At 42.7% G+C, this 20,972-nt stretch overlaps 1 protein-coding gene across 20 annotated transcripts in view; it reads right to left on the bottom strand.

Moving 5' to 3' along the window:
* The window catches only part of MAP2 (microtubule associated protein 2), a 215,016-nt gene that overhangs the window by 85,946 nt on the left and 108,098 nt on the right, over positions 1-20,972 (bottom strand). For 18 of the 20 annotated variants that reach the window (XM_057389853.1, XM_057389847.1, XM_057389849.1 and 15 more), the window contains one exon: positions 10,384-10,446. The exons of the other annotated variants lie outside the window; for them this stretch is intronic. The gene's annotated coding sequence lies outside the window, so the exon portion shown is untranslated. The remainder of the gene's footprint in view (positions 1-10,383; positions 10,447-20,972) is intronic. 20 annotated transcript variants of the gene reach the window in all.

Below are 20,972 nucleotides of genomic sequence, written 5' to 3'. Positions count from 1 at the left end.
CCTCCTACAATTGTACTGTAATACAGATATTCCTACAATCCCAACAATCTTTAAAAAGGCAGAGCACTTCTATAATTAAGGCAATGAGGTGCAAGATTAGACTCAGTCCAGGCCTCTGCTCCTCACCTGGCACCATGACCTTGAATTTACGAATAAACAAGCCCATACCTCAGTTCTCCCAGCTGTAAAACATATATTACAATACAATAATATATTACATATATTACACTATGTGTAACTTGTCTATTTATGCTGCAAACCCTCCAGGGCAAGAGCTGTCTCTTCCACACATGCAATCATGTTCTGGCTCCCAACCAAAGCCTTTGGAACAAAATTTCAGAAAGTTTTGCTCATGGAAGGACATTCATCAGACACAGCATCTGCCTGAAGGCAGCACAACAAACCTGAAGAGACAAAAAGGACACTCGAAAGGAAGGTCTGCAACACCGCCTACTGAACACCAGAGCCTGTGTGTSCTCGGAGCACATGGGGGAAGCAGAGGGATCTGGGGCACCACGTGCCTGCTTCACAGCTCTGGGGACACAGGCTGCCCTGAGCTCTGGCTGCCAAACAGCTCCCAGGCTCTGGGTGCCTCAAAGTTCAGCTCAGGCCTCTGGTGCTGTTGAAAGGGACCTTGATCCCTTAAAACTCTCSATCATCAACCAGGACTACCAAGAACAACCACAGTTTAAAATTCAGATGTGAAGTCTCTCATGAAGGTTGCAGCCTGCAAACTACATTAAGGAGTCCCTGCTGTTGATGTTATCATAAAACCAAACAAAAATACAGATTTTTATTGCAATTCCATAGGGCTGTTGGCCTGACCAACTGGGCTGTCTCTAAATGACTTCTTTCACAGACACTCCACAGCACTTCCCACATCTTTCCTCCAGGAATCTATATAAAGCTTKCTGCATTTCTCCTTCTGATGGATGCTCATTTCTAAAAAACACTTGTACAAAGAACTGTCTTTGGTAGGAATTAAAAATGTGACACAATATAGTGACAGAATTCATTTAAAGAAACATAAATCACAAGGTGTACCCTGAGACCCTGACACTAACCTGCCTCCTACAAACTAATATTAGAGGTCCTTGAGATTTCTCACTGAYGCTAAACCAGTATTGTAAACTGCCTGCTTGTTTCTGCCAGTCACCTCAGCTGAGGACGTGTGAACATACAAGCAACCCACAAACTCCCCAGTTCTCTTATACTATTTGTGCTCCTGTTTCCTGTCTCTGCCTCTCTGCTGTGTCTATCCACACTCATAACTGTCAATCACACTGGACAATTTCTATCATGTTTGACAGAAGATTCTAAGCTTACACCTACCACCTTAGGAAATCCAAAGATGGATAAAAGAGAGAGGTGATTGATGCCTGTATGAAGGGAAAAAGCAAGGAGAATGACTGTATTTCTCTTTTCTGGCCGTGTCCTAGTGGTCTACTCRGTAGATGTAGAGCTCACATGCAGCCACAGCATATACTCTTTCTGGCCAAATTAGCTGTCTAAGCACASACAGGTAAAGGATGAAACAGGTGCTGGTTAACCTACCAGAGAGAGGGAAGTCACTGCAGAGAGGACATAGAAAGTTGTTGAGAAAATGCAAAGTCAGTCACGAGATGCCAAAAGTCCATGGAATAAATGAAGATAATTCAATGAAGAATGAGAAGAGGAAAAAAACCACAGGTAAGGCAAACTGGGGATGCAAGGAAGAATCAAATGCTGAGAGCCTGAAAGAACACAGGAGAGTGTGTGAATCCTCCACAAGGAACCAGGAAGATGAGAAAAATAGCAATACATGGTACCACAGAAAGGGAATAGAGGGGCTGGAGAGCTGGGGTAAAGATTGTATGTAGAGTAGGGATAAATATCACAAGCTCTGAGTAGAAAACCAACACTGGATACCATCTCACACTGACAAATAATACCCTTTATTTAAATTTAAAAATAGGTCAATTGGCCATACCATTTCCAGCAATGAGGTGAACTCAAACCAAAAGCAAGTCCTGACTTGAGGCATTTCCAAGTACAGATTTACTCTGCAAGGTCTAGATACATTTCAGATTGCAAGAGAAGGCACTTTTGTGACTTTACCAGATCTTACCCAGGCCAGAAGGAAAAATGTTTTCTCATTGGYAGCTTTATTGATAGCTGAAGCCAGTTATCTAAACATTCAGAACCTAGGGGGAAAAGSGGCAGCAGGGTGGTTCAATTCCATTCTAAGGCCATTCTAACTTTTACATTAGTTTTAAAGGGAGCTGAACTATTTTGTCCATTTCTATTACTTGCTACAGTGAACAATACGCAGAAATAAAGAGCTGCATTATTAACTGGACTTYTGCTGTATAAGGAAAAATAACAGTCCCAATGGAAAGCATACTGAAACAGAAGAGACAAACAAGAAGTGAAGCTGACCTCCTGTATTTTCCAACTCACTATACAATGGAATTTAAATCAACCTCTCTTCCCACCCCCCAAATAAAATAGGATTTGATCCCTTGTAGACTGCATATCTTGTGAGCATGGTTTTCTATCTACAATTTCCCAGCATGAACTATGGGGTCTCTAAGGTACTAATTACACTGGAAAACACGGTCCCAACAGTGTGTGCTATCAGGCTGCTCACAGCTCCATGCCTCTGCAGAGGTTTGACTGTAAGCTCCTTGGGGTCTGGAACGACGCTGCTGTTTGAGCACGCAGCATCTAACACAACAGTGAGCAATCCAGACTTGGACACCTCGTTACTAATATTATGATAGCTGCAGCAATGAATCACGTAGCATTAAGAAGAATCACAGCAAAAGCTGTTGCACACAGTGTCTAGTTCCCAGGCATGCCACCATTAACCTTAGACTCAAAATGCTGTTGGGTCTGTTTTCAGTACAGAGTGGATGTTCTTATGATTTTYAGCAGCCAAACTGATACAAGAGTAACTCTATAAAAAAAAGCAAAATATCTTTTTCTAGCCCCAAAGAAGTTACAATTGAAATAAGAATACCAGGGAGCTGTTATTAGGAGTACTCTGCAGGAAATCCACAGAGATGCAGGTATGGGCAACATTATGAATTAGTCACTATGGGCAGGACTCCTGAACAAAGTGCCCAATTTACCCCAGATATCCCACACATACATGGCAAAAGGCAGAACAATTGGTAATCTTACAGTAATATCCTGAAGTCTTCTGATGTAAAATTTCAGGTTTATTTGGAAAACAACAAGACAAGCCATGTCTGTAATGTTGGGATCTCACTTTACACATTAGGACATCACTTGAATATTAATTGCATGGTGTATTATACTCGACTCCCTGTGTAATTATGTCCAAAAATGTCATGGCTAGAGACTGGACTGAATTATAACTTCCTGCTTGAGAAGGGACTAAAGTCTCAGAGAAATTAAAAGTAAGTGAAAAAAAAAATGACTTATCTTAAGGATGATAATTACAGTATTTTTGGTCATGATTATTCCAGCATAGTTGATGGAAGAAAATTTTCATAAACATTAGGATTCAAACATCTGTTCTTCTCCTAAGTGTTGTTCCCCGATACACTAACTCGGGGTTAGTGTATCGATAAACTCGATAAACTAATCTGTGCCTCTCAAACTTCTCTCACTGAGAATGCTTGAAGCACTCCCATTATTCTCACTACCTCTTGCAAAAGCCTGTTTACTAAAAACTGCTTAACTGCACTTAAGTCAGGCTTAACTCAGTGTCAGGTTCCCTAGCACTGAACTTACAACCTGTATTGCTTAGGTACTCCTGACTTGCATCACAAAGCCATTTACAGTTATTAAGTGGGAATGGGATCATTTTTCCCCTCGCTGCTCCACAGGCAGCAGTGACCTCCAGCTCCTCCTCAGTGAGAGACTCAATCATATCCCTGTGCGCTGTATCCTTGTCCTGACAGCAGCCAGAASCAGCTGCTCCACAGGAAATGTTCAGGAGAACATGGCAGGAGGATGAAGGTGTTTTTAGACAGCAGCAGGGTTTGCTGTGAAGATGAACAAGGGCCATGTGATCCATCAGACTAATGGARGAGACAGGCGATACAAGGCCTTTGTGAGCAGGCCCCTTCCCAGTCACCCCGACAGATGGTGCAGACACCAGAATGGCACAGCTGCCCTGCATCTCTTCCCTGTGAAAGAAGGGCTGATGTGCACCACTCAGCAAGGACCTCCCAAAACTGAAACTGTCATTTTTACAAGTGTGAGCCATTCCTTTTTCATATAAACATAAAGCTATAATCCTTAGCAAGATGACTAGTTTTCAAAAGGATGTTCAAAGCAAAAATTCAACTGCCTTTAGGAGAGATCAGTTTCTATTCCATGGTGTTGAGTTTTCTTTCCCTCCACATCATCCAGAGGACAGAACTCACAGTTGTGAGAATTCAGTGCCAGCACACTGAACTGGTTCCTAAATGTCAGAGATTGAAATAATTCATGCCTCAAACATTGATATGAAAGAAGCTACAACCAAAAGAGGCTTCCCTGAAGATACCTGATTAGGACTTTGCAACTKCCAGGAAAGTTATTGTTCCATCATTTCAGGCTGAGGGGAAGGAATGCATCCACACAAAAGCAGCAGAGATTCCTCCCTGGATGGATTTGGGGTGGGGGAGGCCACATACTGTCCCCCACTTCCCCTGGAACAGGGAGAGGCAGTCATACAGACTGGCCCTGCTGTGAAAAGCCCAACAACCCCATAGGCCACATCCACAGGACATTCAGGTGAGAGGCAGCTGAGGGGGTGTCACAATCCAGCAAAGAGCCCCCGGAGTGCTCCCCTGGGTCTGGGCACCACAGGATGCAACCCATCCATCCGGTCCTGCAAGGGACTGTCCCCCTCCCCCGGGGGGACATGCCTGAACATTGCCACCTGGCCTCAGCTGTATTAACCCGTGGGGTTCTGTGCTTTCTGGGGGACCATCACCACCAAGAAGAGCGGCTGGAGAGGATCAACCCAACATCGTCAGGACCCACAGATGGTGATATTTTCCTTATCCTGTCTCTGTCCCACTCCACCTCTTTTCTTACTTCTCCCTTTCTTTGTTTTCCCCTCTCTCCCTCTCATATTTGCTATGAAATAAAACCCATACAATTGTTGGAAATTATACCAGTTTAAATTTTTTTTATATAACTTCAGTCAGAGATGCTGTTTGCTTTTGCCCTGGGGGAAGGTTTCTTTCCAGGGCATTGCTCCACTGGGTAAGGCCTGATGAAGTTAACATCTCAACAGACTGTGAGTGGCAAGTGGCACGAGTGGCACGAGTGGCRCGGAAGATAAGGAACATCAAAATCTTATCAATGGGCCATCAACAGAACATCACCCCTGGTGTGGTCAGAACACCTGGTGTAGGATAAAAAGATAAGGAGGAGAATCTAATTAGCATCAGAGGTGAAGAAATCCGGATCCAATAGGAACCCAAATACTCAGAACTGTGCAACGCTGGACCAATGAACATTAAACCAATAGAGTTCTATGGGTTTTGACAGTATAAAATTTGGGGGAAATCTTGTGAAATTTATGTGTCCTAGTATGATTTTCTCTGYRCACCCGGGCTATGTGTRGATGAAATTATTTTTGTGGCACATCCTGGCCAGAACAATATCCYGGCCAGTAAATAAAGTAATGCCTGATTCTCTATCACTCCAAATACAGTGTTAGARGGTTTTCTTTTTCCYGMAGTTTTKGTGACAGTATTGACTGGCATRTGGTCTCGTTTGCACCTTAATTTGGGCAGAGTTATTTCTAAGAGCCTTTAATAATTCGCTCATAACACTGAGCTACAGGAGGGATTGTGCTGACTTGACAGCTGGAGATTGCAGAAGCAACTGCTGTAAMTGTTCACAAAACCAAAACTCTGCTCAACAACTCACCTTCACTTGCTTCATTTTTCCCCTCTATAAAGTCACTTAAATACTGCACAGAAATTTAAAAGTTCAGTTGAGTTTGGCTGATGATCCTGAGAAAGGCATCAAGCAAAAGCTGCAACATACAGGTCACTCCTGTTTCCTTTCCTTACCAATCTCTTCCTTGAAATTAAACTCCAGTTGCTTATTGTGACAGAGAGGAAAGGAARGATTAAATTTCCTTCTTCCTCTCCTCTCCTGGTCTTTCTGGCCCACCTCTTGCWYCCAAAGASTTGKGTGGGAAGAGGTTTACAAAWCTGCAGCAAATCAGATAACCTCTGYCTGTCTATTTCTGCCTGAATTGCTTTGCTTCTTGGCAGTAAACAAGTTTAAGCATCTACGAGTGACTCAGTCTGCTACACAGGAGTATTACTAACACCACTGCTGTCATCATCATCATTTGATAGTGACAGAGGACATTCTTCTTCCTTCCCATTGCTTAACAATCATGTCTGAATGCTTTCAAAATGTACCAAATTCTACCTTTGATAGTTCACAAATACAAGTAACAAAACAGGTGTTCAAAACAGGTGTTTGCAAGTGAATGAAYATGCAGATAATGGCTATTAAAACAATCTGAAGGGAGGAAAGAGAAGTTGATTATAAAATTGATTGACAGCCCTCCTTTAAAGGGAGGATAAAGGTAGATTGATGCTAAGTGATAAACACAAAGGAGGAAATCCAAGGCCAGTTTGGTACAAGGTCCTTTTGAAAGTTTTCTCCTGGAAGATAAAATTTTCTTGCAAATGAGATTGTAGAACAGCCTACTGGTTGGCAGGAGACTATTTTCATGAGGAAGGCTGATGAAGAYGGAATAGATGCCACACTGACTGTGACAGTTCAATGCGTCAAGAGCCTCCTTCAGCCCCACATCAAAACCACCCMGGTGAGGATGCCTCCCTGCAGCCTTCCCAATGCCAAGGAGAAGACACTCAGGCCAAATGCATGGGAAAAGAGAAGACAACATCAGTAACACCACTAAGCTCCRCCTTGCACTCTGCCCACTTACAGCCTTTCCCTAGTGTTAGAATAATCACTGCAAAAAAAYAAACAAAACAACCCAAAGTAAGCAAAATGGAAAAGGAGAACATCATCTTCAGAATTTTTGACTCTTCAGAAATTAAGCCAACTTTTCTTCTGCTGCTACTACAGGAAACCATCCTAATGAGTATGAATTCATATTCCTGCTCTAAAAACTGTTCTAACCACTCCTCACTGACATCTTTCAGTATAATGTTAACTTCCAATAACTGATGAGGGAAATTTTTAATCCTAAAATACAAGCTATGGTGTACTTACATTCCTTACAAAATTCATCTAAGACTAGCATGCATCCAAAGATTACAGCCTAATCGAATGTATCAATATACAAATGTTCTCCCTGAGTGCACTGCATGCTCAYTTTAACCTTCTGCTGCCCTCAAGGCTTGTTCAGGATGGCCACTGCCAAGATCCATCCCTATCTATGTGCCTCTCCTTCTGAGCATCAGTAAGTTCACAATAGAAGAAGTTCAAACAATGCTTATACTGCAAAGGTTACTCACAATTGCCTGCAATCTCACTGTGACAGAGCCTTTGGAGGGTGTTAAGAGTTGCCTCTCCTCCTTAGAAACAGCCCTAGATGAGCAAATGGTCTTGGTACCTTCCTGTTTTGGGGTCCCTTCAGAGAGACAGCTCACACAAAGAAAAGTTTGAGTCAGAAGGAGATGCTGAGTTTGTTCAGGATGCGCAGGGAATCACCAGACCCAGTGACCAGCATGAAGAGTCACTGCAGCAGCCCCAGAAGCATAAGGAGTAAAACCACCATATCAGAGAACACAGCAAAACTTCCAAAGCTGAGTCCTCAGCTCCAAATGCTGCAAGCAGGCTGTACTGACATCCCAGCTCAGAGGAACGTGAGCTTTATCACCCGTTCTTGAAGGTCCTCCATGCCACATTGCTGGCTCTGTTACTCCTCTTCTCCATCCAGCAGCCCAGCCTTGGGGSTTAATTTTACACAGGGGGCAACACATCTTTTCCTGAGCCCCCACATCCTTTACCACAACTTTCCCTGTCATGCACCTGTGGCACATAATTTCTACTGGTAATTGCCACTCTTACTTTTAGTCACCCAGAGACAAAGGACACAGGAGAGATAGCAATGCTCACAAGATTTTATACCTGTGTTTTATCTCCTAATCACCGATGTAGCAGCCCTGTGTAGAAAATGCTAGTTCTGATGTATGATTGTTTCTCTCTCTTTTCATTTCAGACTTGTCAACTTTTTTAACAGTAGCATCAAGAGACTACAGGGCACTCCATGGATATACTCTTTATTTCAAAAGCAGTATCTTAGGTGTGTCAGTTAAGGGTAGGATCTGAGGAAACAATTTAAGCTTTGCACAGCAGACAACTGAGTGGAACTTTATCACTCGTGGAATATTAACAGTGAAATGGCAACGGCAATAAAGCTGCCTGTTACTTTAAATCTTACAGGCTAATTTAATCCTTCATTTGGTACTTGCACGGCTGCAAGGGTATTCTGAGGTCATGGGAAAATTCCTGAAGCATGCAGAATCACTGCTTATGGTGCCCCTCCTGCCTGGCAGAGGCTGGCATGAGCCTGCAGGGCGCCGGACGTGCTGGCTGCCTCCAGGAGCAAATGGGAGACTGATGGGGGCTGTGGTGGCTCCTGCCCTTCCACAGTTTGCAGCCCAGAAGGCAAGGAGCTCCTTCCCAAAATGTTTGGCTGCCTGTGCCATGCTTTCCAGGAGGAGCAGCACTGAAATTCTGTGAAACAACAAGRGGCACCTTAACCCTCAGGCACACTGTATGTCTCAGGGACAAGAGAGGCTGGCACATACAGACTTTATRTATGTGCCTTCACAGCCCATGTCAGACCTGGTTTGTCAGAGAGAAAAATATGGAAAGCCAACTGCCTTGTAGTTGTGTGTCTGCTTTTTACAGACTACAGCAGAGAGCCAAATTTGATTCTGAGTTTCAATTTCATTCAAATTCACAAGTCCAGGAGAGACTACATGCAGAAATAAACTAGGGGCTGGTTGGGAAAGATAGATTGTTAGATTTATGGGTTTATAATAGCTCAAGTCCAAAACAAGCCTTGTACCCAATACATACACACACGAGTGCACATGTGCATGTCCACACAAATCCCAGACCATACACTATTACCTTTTTTCATCCTGTATTATCAGCTTGCCTTCCTTCAAACCTCTGCTTGATCCTTCCATTTTTTCATTGTTAAGCATCCTGGCAGCCTTAAAAGCACTGCACAGGCTACTCAGGGAGTATCAGGGAGATTGATTTTCCTCACTGTTAAGTATGATCTCACAGAAGGAATGTGTCCTAAACTGCCACAATCCTTTTTATTAGTGACATGGCAGAGTAGATATTTTTACCAGCTGAATAAAACTTTCATGCTGGTGTGTATGTTCAGGCTACTCTTCGAAGGATGTAGAATTTGAACCTCCTCTAGCTTGCTGGGCTGAGAAGAGAATCAGCGAAGGGGACCAGCATCCTGTTATACCTTACAAGAGCATGTCATGCACAGGCATCTGTGCTCAGAAACCCTCTTGTTTTACTTGTGTTGCAAGACCAGACCAAACACACCACTTCTCCCCAAGATAACTGTASTATTTCACCCTCCCTTGCCCAAGTTAAGTCACACCAGCAGAAGTTTAAGCACTTTGCCACCCTGCTCACACTGCATTTATTACTTACACCTCAGATGTAGTTTTCCAATCAAACTCTGTTTGCGTTTGCTGAAGTTCAATATTCTTTAGACTCCTASTTGTGAGAACAGCTACTATGTTCACTTGAAAATCAAACTGAAATKAATATATGTGCTTACAGAAATACTGACAAAACAAGTATCTACTCATCTACATGGCAGAGGCAGCATAGGTTCTAACACTTATTTTTATTCTTCTGGGGCAGCAGTCTTCTGAAAGTTTTCTCTTTCCCAAAGAGAAGAAAAAGTGCATTTATTTGATCCAACCCAATAATTTTCAATTCTGGAGATCTGGAAGCATTGTGCTTGTGATTACTCTGCCAAATCATTCTCATCTTTTCTGTGRTACAACTCAGTGCAGTGGCAGGACATGACAAACCAGAGCAGTGTGCAGGAGCACTGTCACCTTTCTCAGATGCTCTSCCTTTGTATCATCACCCTTTGTATCATCTTCTGCTCTTTCCACCCAGGGCTGTAAGCAGGTTCTTGCTAAGACAAAAGCAATACAGCTGCTTTGACAATAGATACAATGGCTCCCACCAGATGCAGGAGGCTTTAAAAAAAAAAAACAAAACCCTACTTAAAGTACTCCTGATTTTTAAAAATTAGAGTATTGCAAAAACAGGAAGTGGTCCCAGAAAAATTAAGTATTCCAGGAGTTAGAGAAGTCTTCTGAAGCCTTCTTAGTCTGTTGAAGCAGACTCCTTGTTAAAATATGCTAACATGTTAAAAATTCATACCTGGGTAGGCAGATGATACAGGATGCTGCGTCTGGTTGTTAAAACAAGGGGGACTCTCTGTTCCTATAAAGAAACAGAAAAATATGCAAACTGTTTAGTCTCTATGCAGAGAATTTAGCATAAACTCAATACTGTAAGGACTATAAAATGTCTTGGATGTTATGTGTACACTTCTGTCTGAGCCTTTTTCTCTCAGCTTTATTTCCCAAGGCTCACTTTGACTCATTAATTCAGATCCCTTGTTATGTCCAGCCTGCTTTGGGACCACCAAAGAGCTGCTTAATCCCTAGGCCGGCTCTAAAAAAAGCTGGCACTGGCTCCAAAAACCTGTGCATCAGGGAAGGCAAATGGAGCACAGCACAATTCCCACCAGACTCCCTCCACTGGGAGAYTTGTCAGAGCTGCTATATGCAGAGTCTCTACTGCAGGGCAATCCCGAGCAGGAACGAGGAAAGTGGTTGCTAAGATGCACAGAAAGTAATGGAAGAAGAGCAAGAGCCCCTCACTGACCTCTCAGCATGACACTGCAAAACAGCTGAAGATACTAAGGCAGGGAACTACTATAAACTCTTCTTAAAACTGCTTTTATTGMCTAAGTTGTAGCAGAGGGTCTTAAGTTTACCTGGGAGAAGCAGCAAAAGTTACCACAGATGTCATTGCCCTTTTTTTGTGACCCACTTTAATCAGAGAGAAATGCCTGGGCACTAAACRTCGTTAGGTTGCTGAAACAGCCTCTACATGCCCCACCATACAGCCTTCCTGAGTCTTTGACCAGAGTGCACTGGGGAAAACATTGCAGGTCCAAGCAGAAAACAGTCACCCGAGGGGTTCCAACCAGGGCAAAAGGGGTCTCTTTACCACATGTCCTTGAATATTCCCCAAGTATGGGGCCAGCTAGAACTATCACTTACATTTAAGGCTTCAGCTTCTTATGGACAAGACACTTGTAACTTTTCTGACTTTAGTTGTTCAGAAATTAATTCCCTCTATTGATATCTGACTCAAGTTAATGCTTTTGTTTGGGAGTTCATTGTTTTAAAGCTTCAGCAAGAGCAGGGCAGGCATACCCAGGAACTAGAGTAGTAAGAAACACGTAACTAAACCAAATTAAAAAGAAGGGTGGTATTAAGATAATGACAGAAAGCAAGATGCAAGTATGCAATTAGAGAGAATCATCATGCATACTCACAGAGGTGACAAACCTTAAGCTAGAGAGCAGTTCAGGTTTTCCTGTTTCCTGGACTCTCATCCTTTGACACTGAATTTGTCACCTTGCCTGTACCATGTCACTGGCATGGGGTTGTGCTTACTATAGCTTTCCACCAGTTTGCCCAGTTAACATCCAGCAAGAACTGAAAGATTTTGCTGCCCTGAAGGGAGAAGGTTTCAGATGGTTTTGACAGCAAATAAATGAAAAGTGACTGTTCCACCTTACTGCAGAGGCTGTCAGCAGAGTGCACCACTCATCAGCAATGATTAGTTACAGTAAATGAGCTGTGTGGAAATGAGGCTCCAGCCAGCATCAACTCAACCAACCCACCGGACAATGAGAAATGCTAAAATAAGCTCATTAAATTTTCTCTGGCTCAGCAGAAAGATCAGTGTTCTTGACAGCCGTGGGTTCAGCATGTCCCAACAGCCCTCTGATACATCACCACTGCAACATGAGGCCACAAAGTCAGAACCAGAGGAGGTGGAACACCCCTCTTGGGARAGGCAAGCACAGGAGACAGAGGCATTCAACACGGACGTCAACAGAAGSATGGAGACACATCCTACATGTATGCCAGATTGTCAGATGGCATTTTTACCAAAAAAAGTGCTTTGCACTTTTGTTATCTATTCTACCACTATTCAACACGCATCACAGCAGTCTGAAAGTGAAACCTCTATCACCTCTGAAAGTGAAACCTCTRTCACCTCTCTGCTAAAGGTCCACTGCAATAAGTGTGATTTTAGCTCCCAGCAGAATACAAAAAATACCAGRCAATCAAAATACAGATGCCAGAGGTGGGCAGCATTTTGCTGCCCCACAAATTTGCTGGAGACAGGCTGTAATCAGCATTTCCACCACTGACAGGCAAGAAAAGGAGATGATTCAAAGGTTCTTCTGCTAGAGAACAGAAGAGACACACACCCACATAGAGATGCCCACAGCTCCACATTCAAGCCAGTTAAACAAAAAGCAAGAATTTAACATTTAAGTGCCTGGTCAGTATATGTGGCACCACATATRTGAATGGGGTTTTCCACTTCCTCTAAGCATCTTCTAATAATCACTGTTCAGAAGGTGTCAGGAAGTTTCTTTTTGTTTGTATTGCTCCCAAACCCTCTTGCTTGAGACAGAAATTCCGAAGAACCTGTCTCAATAAGGAATTAGTTGAAACTGGAAGTGTCTTTAGAAAAGCTCTGTSCTCTGATGAAGGGATGTGCTCGCTTTTTGATGTCCCAGAGCCAGGACAGCAGGGGATGGSACCTTGTCTGCTCTAAGTGACACCTTTCACAAGGGACAGGGCACAAAACAAACAAGCTCGTTTTTTCACTCCAAAATGGGAATATGTGATTAATACCTTCAATCTTGGATACAGAAACCTATGTCAGGACATGCAAGCTTATCACAGAAGAAAACTTGAAGTCTTGTCCACTGATACAGCCTGGTAAGTGCATTCAGCACACATTTCCTTTCATGGAAGTACATTAGACAGATTCTCTGTTGATGCAGATTAACAAAGGGCTGGACAGCTCTAGGCTGGATGCACTGTGACCTAGCATCAAAGAGTCAAGGAAACCTTTTCATTCTTGCTCTGCCCTTTGCCTGTGGATCAAGCATGTACCAAATGCATACTGCTTCCTCAGCTGTATTCATTAGGATTGCCTTTCATTCTTTTTGATAAACACTTTGACTTCTACCTACAAGAACTGATAGAAAAAACCCAACATGCATACGCATATACATGCACAACAGAGGACTGAGGTTCTCCTTAATGCAAAGTATTTGTAACCATTCTTAAGTAATGTACACTTAACTCCTGCTTCTCCTCTTATAAAACTCTCAAAACCAACAGGTTTGATAAATTTATACATTTTATTAATTTTTTTAAAAATATATCTGTCTTTTCCAGGAACTGCTTTCCTCTCTCATTCAAGAATTTGGGTGTGTTAAAAGACTTCTCTATGACCTATCCAATAACGCACCTGTTCTGCAGTCATCCACAATGAAAATTGTAAGGACTAAGTGCATTTTTTTCCTGAGCTGTTCCACTTGTTGTCCTACAAAAGGAGCTGTGCAGTTAACCCCTGAGGAGTTAGCCCACCCACCCGAGGTCCTGGCTCTGCCTTGCAGAGATCTATGAGCTTCACCAGCTGCCTGCAGAAACAGCACATTTAAGGTTACAAACCCTCCAGAGTCTGAGAGCTTGTCTTTTGCTATATATACAACTCAAGAGGAATATGCAAGCTATGATAGAAGCCTAAATTGCCAAAAATTTATTTTCAGCAKTTAGTGCTTTGCCCAACAATAATGCAAATGGACCAATCCATTGGCACCAAAACTTTCCCCACAGCTCTTCCTTTACACTCTTCTCCTCCTTCCCACTTTCCACATACCCCATGCTTTCCCCTTGGCAGCAGTGGCTTAAAATAATAGGCATATTTCAAAGAGATGCCAAAAATATATTCCAGTTATCTGCATGGCAAAATTCACTACACATTTATTATTATTCAGTTTCCAAAGTGCTAGGGAATGAAGGCCAAATATATCTGAACTTGAGCTAGGCTTGATGCAGAGAGCAAATGTCTTTAAATTATTAGAGCTAAAGGAGGCAAACCAGAGGCCAGGTTGTGGTGATTTAAATTACCATCAACAGAAGTTAGCAGCTGCAGATATGGCCCTGAAATTCAGAAAGGACTGCAGTAGATGTGGCCTCAACTTGAGAATCAAGACCCTAGAGCCACAATGACTGAGAAAAAACCTATACCGAGATTTTCACCACCAGTTTGAKTTGGGTTTGGACAGCACATAACTTCTCTCACTCCTAGAATACATCTGCCTCTGAAAGCCTGGCTTAGCAACACTGTTTGCACATGTTCCCTTTTGATGAAACAGATTTAAAAAATATTTTAATGCTGCAAAAACAAGAAATGCTGGTAGTGCCATCATAAGTTTATTTATTCCAAAAACTATAATGCTGTGTCTGTGTCAAAATGACTGGATTTCTCCCAACACTTCTTAATTSCCATTGCTTGTCTACTTTTCACTAAAACATCTACATTAAATCTTTCAACAGGTTAAAAGAAATTTTTTAAACCCTGCAAATTGAGAAAAGTCTGTTCATGGGGAAAAGGATCTTGGGGCTGCTACTGCTAGTCTGAGTGGCTCACAAGAAGGTAGAGGAGACAAAGTCTGTCTTGGTTCTAACTGTGAGGAGATGGGGAGGATGAAAAGCTGTCTCAGAACCCAAGAATCTTGAGTATCTGGAGCCTGAATTACACAGCAGACAGAAGATATTGTTAAATCATTTATGGAAATCAAGGTTAGCAGTGTCAGCACACTTGGCTTGAGAGGAAACAGTTTCCTGATCCTCTTGACGCAGAAGCAATTTGACTAGATTAGTGGCTGCCACTAAGTAAGGATTAAAGAATGGAAACTGAGAAGGACAAGGAAAGCAAAGGATAAAATGARTATGTCAATATTTTCACAGCTTGTATTCAGCAGCCCAGCTGGGACCCTAAGGGGGTTTGTTTCAGGAACCTCAGAGACAGAGACAATTGCTACATTTGATGGMAGTATATGCTGTCTGGGTTTTACAAATGGTGTCTCTAATAGTTTATCWGATTTTGTAACTAGCAGGGAAGAAAGTCGTTCTGATGACAATTACCACTGAGGCATTTGAGGCATTTTGTTGTATTTACTGGCATAGACCTGTCATTAATAGTCTGCTTCCCTTAACCACAATTCACTTCCCCTGTAGTTACTCATTGAAGGTAGGTCTGGGGGCTGTTTTCCTGGCCTTGTCAAGATGAATCTTAATACATACTGCTTGAAAGATGTACCACCTGCTATTTTATATCCATAATTTATTGTATAATGAGCTCCTATAAATTCTTGTGATAGCTTATGAGACTTGCAAGATGAATTGCTGGCCTATCTTTTTCTTCAGTTTGTCAGCAAAGCAGAAAGACTCACTTAGTTTCTCTTGTCACTCACTTCAACTGCAGATCAGGCCAGCTCTCTCCACTGAAGGGTGTTACTGCTAATGAAGATGCTGGCATAGCAATGTATCACATTCTTTGCATTTGCTTWATGAGGCCCCAGCTATTTCAGACACCCATGAAATGGTTTTATGGGCACAAGCTGTATCTTCACATGCTGGAGAGGAAAAGCCCACTGGAGATTGGGACTRTCTAATGGTAATTTAGTGAAACAAACCACCAACCCTAGAAGTTGATACCCAAGAGAAAAATATTTAGCATCTGGGACTGAGAAATCTTCCACCTAGCAGGGATATGCCATCCTCATCTCAATATCACACACACAGAAGATATGTTTGATATGTTTCCATACTTTGGTCCAGCACTGCAAACAAGAGCACCCATCAAAAGCTGGAGACTTCTTCATTTGGGACATTACATTCTCTCACCTCTCAGAGCCAAAATACTGAAAAATACTAATAAGAAGTTTCAGGAAGTTATTACCTTTTTTTTTTTTTTTTTTTAGTGTACAGCAAAAAAAAGTAACCTACTTCAGAATACAGATATTGTACAATATGCATGTTATGAAAGTCTGCCTTTAATCTCTTTGGACTAATAGCTTTTCTAAAACAAGCCCTAGCCTTGAGTAAGCTCATGAATGCAAATCCAAGACTGTGTGTTGAAATCAGACTGCTCCCAGGCAGTGAATAAAAACTCTCTTGCAGTGAATAAAGCCAGGATGTGCCAAGATTGCAAAGGGCTTTCAATGTAACAGACACCATCAACAGAGAAAATCAGCCATTGCCTTTCATCTTCTTACAAACGCCCTGACAGCCAAGGTGCTGCAAACCAACAAGTGTAAGAGTCTTTCCCTCAGTCATCACTGTAATTCAGAAGGAGGAAAAAGGGAGGRAGGGGAGGAGGGAAGAACAGGGCCTGAGGAAGCTGGGATGAAGTGTCAGGATGAAGCATCACAATGACACTGACAGCTAGGCAGATCCACTTCAGCTTTGCTAAGCATGGATTTAAAGATGCTGCATCTGGACGAGCCTGGCATGAGCACACACCACAGCCTGGCCTCAGCTCTACGCTGCCCCACTCCAGGGACATGACTGAACTCAGCAGCAGTGAGGGTATTTTCCCAGCTGCTGCTCCTGAGCCCCACCCTCCCAGAGCTGGAGGACACTCACTGCAGAGGGAAAGCTTCTATTTGCTGCTCCATGGTAAGCTCATTACTGCTTGGGTTTCCAGGCTCTCTTGCCCAAAGTTAAAGGTGGGTTTCCTTTTCCTACAGCAGGACTGTAACACAGGTCTAGCCCATGCGTGGGGTGCATGTAAAAAAAAAGAACAACCCAGGAGCTTTTCACATTACTGATGGGGCAGGAGGGTACGACTTCTGTCACTAAGAAATTAAGGACATATGAGCATATGAGACGGGGTTAGAAAGCAAAAACTGCTGTACTGGTTTGGGTCCATCCTCTCACTTGAGGATTCTTTTCTGACACACCAGTTCTGTTTATCCTGAAGATTTTCCTGTGATGTATTAGGCAGACAGAAAATTTCCTCAGTCCATCCTATATCCAAGAGTCGACTTGTTATATTAGAGGTGTGATGGAAATACGAAATAAGAGACAATAAGATATATCACTTTTCTGGGCTTGATGAGTTCACTTTTCCTATCATCAGTTGATATTATACAATTTAAGGGTGCCAATAAAACTTCAGATGATTCTGACAAAAAAGTAAAAATCCCCTTTGACAGGCTTGTAGACTGAAAGACTTTCTGTGGGTAACAAAGCAAGTTACTGTCTGAGACAGAGTTAAAACCAAGGTCTCTCAGCTTCTGCATCTAATGATAAAGTTGAACATACATTCCCAGCAGGCCATGATGTAAAAACTGTGTATAACTCTATAATCCTGTAGTAACCAAGTAGCAGCCTTTTCCCAGTGTGCCAGTTAAAATGATGGCAGAGAATAACAACGATTCAGGATGCAGGGCTGCTCCAATACCCTATGGCTAGATCATGGGTTTCTGTAATTAGCTAGCTCTATGTTAACTCTAATTTTAAGTGCACTGAAGTTAACTTGGAAGAGTGGAGAGCAAGCTGTGCAAATTGTGCAGTACCCTGGAAACTGAGCTTAAGATGCAGTTTTAGACTGATATGGATGTCTTTGAGATTAGAAGGTGCCCAAAGCACCAGATTAAGTAAGGAAGGGACACAGAACACATCCTCAAAGGCATGGCTCCAGTGTTGTTTCATATGTACAGAGACACCCAAGATAAATACAAATGGCATAAAAACAGTGCCTGAAAACCTCCACCAGGGAGCAAATGTGACAGGGGACACAGTACAGGTTATCTAGTGTTACCCACATTTTAAAGCAAATTTTAGTACCATACTTTGGATTTCTGCTTCTTCCTTCTCCCCAGTTTAGAGCGTTCTAGCCAAGCGTTCTAGCCCGTGGTGTGGGGTCTAGTACTGACCCTAGACCCTAGCACATTCTGGAAGCTTTACCGGCACTGTTTTCGAATGAACTACATTGCTTTGCTCACGATCATKCTGAGAAGCCCATTTCACATAAATTCCTGTAATACATGCACTTCCTATGCACAAAACAATTTCTGAGCAAAATCTCTCACAGGCATCAAACCTGCTATCTCTTAAATCACCTCTAAACTGCTTATCTCCATTAGCAATCTGGAATGCACAAGCTACCTGTCACAGGGWGAAGGGGAATTAAGTAAAGCAAAGYCTTTCAGTAGTTGAAAAACGAAGCTTTTTGCTTGCTTTGCTGGGGATTTTCCAGACATCCCCTACCCTCATTTCCTCCAGGTCTGCCTGCCTGGTCTGCACCTTGAACATCCCTGGAAATATCCACCACCATTCACAGCACATCCAAGCTAAATCTGAAATAAAACATCACTTGATTTTCTGCTCAACCAAAGTCATGTTCACAAAAGCAGAGTGTCTTTCCCACGCCTGCTAAAGCAGCTACACCTGCCAAAAAATTCCTCTTAGCATGCATCCTGCTTTGGAAAAACTAGTAACCTGCTGCTGACTTATGCAAATAAGCAATGCTCTGTGTCAGAGAGAATACGATACCAGAATCAACCAACAAGACATGTTTCCACTGTGAAACACGACTCGCCAGTAGTCGTATCACCCCAGAYGACAGGATGGTYAGCACCAGCACATCCACATCCAGCYTTGCCCCCTTCAGTATTTTCCCTTCATTCCACTGTCCACGTGTCCTCTCTCTCATCCTTGCTCAACTCTTAAGAGCAGCAAACTTAAGTGACATTTGCCTATCATCAACCATTTGGTAAGAAATACCGATTTCATTTAAAGGTGATTGATGCTTATGGGACATGGACCCACAGCTGCCACAGTCATGTCAGCTACAGAGGTGTGACAGTAAGAAAATTATCCAAATAGACTGAAGTATGATAGCTYTCCACTCCTTAAGAGCCTCAGTCCCTAGACCCCCTAAAAAAACCCCCAAACTCTGACTTTTGTATCTAATGAAGAAATGAGGAAAATTCTGGCAAAGCCTCTTSTCCTGCTGTCCCAGCTACATGAAAGCCTTGTCTATTCGCAGTAGAGTACAGGTGGGCTCTGCTGATAAGTACTCAGGCACAGCTATCTTAATACATGCAGAACAAATTTGTAAATAGAATGTTTGAATTGGGACAAGGGATGCCATAAAGAGAATTTCAAAGGGTAGAGGGTCCAAAACAGACTGTGGGTGCTCCTTGAGAGGCTGCCAAGGACAGGCTCAAATCTTCTCTCCAAAACAGACGTGTAAACAATTTCTAGTCATAAAGTTTACACCATTATACTCAGCAAGTGTGTCACCCTCCATTTATGCAATTCATAAAGGGTCTGGAGCACGTTGCACAGCAGAAATCTTTGACCTGTTGTAAGGACTGCTATAAGGRCTTTCCCCAGAAAAGTATATATTCAAAACATCTATTTATTTGAAAGTTATGCAGTTACTGTGAAACCAAATGTTCTACATTTAATAGCTTAAGTTGTAACTCATAAAAGCCCAATTCAGYAGAATGTATGTTATTAAGAAATAGTGCTAGCTGGGGTCAAGCTGAGGCCAAGCTGAGGCTAGAGTCCCTACAAAGAATACACACTTGTGTGTCCTAACTGAAGTTTAGAGTTTTAGTAAAAACAGGAGTGTTTTCCTTTTAGAGCAGTCATTTCAGATAGTTTTGTTTACTTTAATAAGATACCCTACTTCTTTCACTAAGTTTAAAAAAATTAGAAGCTGACAGAAGTGGAAGACCACTATAYTATGGGTTCAGGATGTGCTTTTTATCCCCACATACTTAAAAAATAACACAAACTTGTAACTACTTTTGTTATAAGCCAGAAGCTGTGCGGAGGTTCCTGCAGCAGCTTGAGGGCCTAAAAATCCTGTAGAAATCAATCCCACCTCCTCTTCTACAGCCAAGAGCTCAGTTCAGCTGAGCCTGGAGATGCAGAGGAAGCATCACCCTTCACTGCTTCACCAGGCTCAAGTGAGCAATTCTGGGTGAAGCCTGAGCTTCACTGCAGGTAGCACACATCAGACAAAGCAGGAATCACCACTGCCTTTACTGCCCACCATCTCACCAGCAACCTTGCAGGGCACTCGGCTTCTAGAGCTGCAAACCTAAAGGCAACGTTTGCAAATTACAAAGGCTTTGAGCATCAGGTGACACTCAGTTCATGTGAAAGGCCTTGGTTCCAGCAGAAAGTTTGAGATGGGCCAGTGAGCACTGATCTGTGGAGRTTTCACCACTTCCAGGGAGTGGCCTTGCACCTTCCCACAGGCATTGTCTGCAGCCATCCATGRCAGGTGGGTGTCTGCATGTTGTGGTTTGAGCTAATTTAATAGGGGATGAACCCTCCCGAGTTCCAGCAAGCCCCCGCCCTTCCACACCCAGGTCCTAGAAACAAACTTYTTCCACAGAGAGGAAAGTGAAAAGAAAAAGGGRAAAAAATCCCCACTATTTATTGCCCACAAGATACAAAGAAGAGAGGGAACAAAATTTTATATATTATAAAACAAAGAACCTGTGGAACTAGTTGTTGGATCTTAAAGTCTTTCCTTTCCTCCTGGGAGTGGCTTCCCTTCCCGAGGGACCCCAGAGGGGTTGGACCAAGTCTCTCCGGTGGTTCACTGGAGGATCCCTTTTTTCCCCTCGCCTATCATGCCACGGTAATCTTCTAATTCTCAGATGATGACAAAAAAAGTCGGAAAAAAAACAAGTCCAAAGAAGAAGGAAAAAAATAAAGGAGCAGTCCCAGAGAGCAGGCAGCTTCCTCCTCCCTGCTCCCAGAATGTGTGTGACTTGTACCTCTCCCTCCCACTGTCCTTGAAGGCAGGAACATCACAAAACAAAC

This window comes from Malurus melanocephalus, unplaced genomic scaffold (genome assembly GCF_030028575.1).
Source record: "Malurus melanocephalus ecotype Western Australia unplaced genomic scaffold, MMel_1.1 scaffold_20, whole genome shotgun sequence".
Lineage (NCBI taxonomy): Eukaryota > Metazoa > Chordata > Aves > Passeriformes > Maluridae > Malurus > Malurus melanocephalus.
The sequence above is the reverse complement of the archived record's forward strand: the minus strand, read 5'-3'. Positions and strand labels throughout refer to the sequence as shown.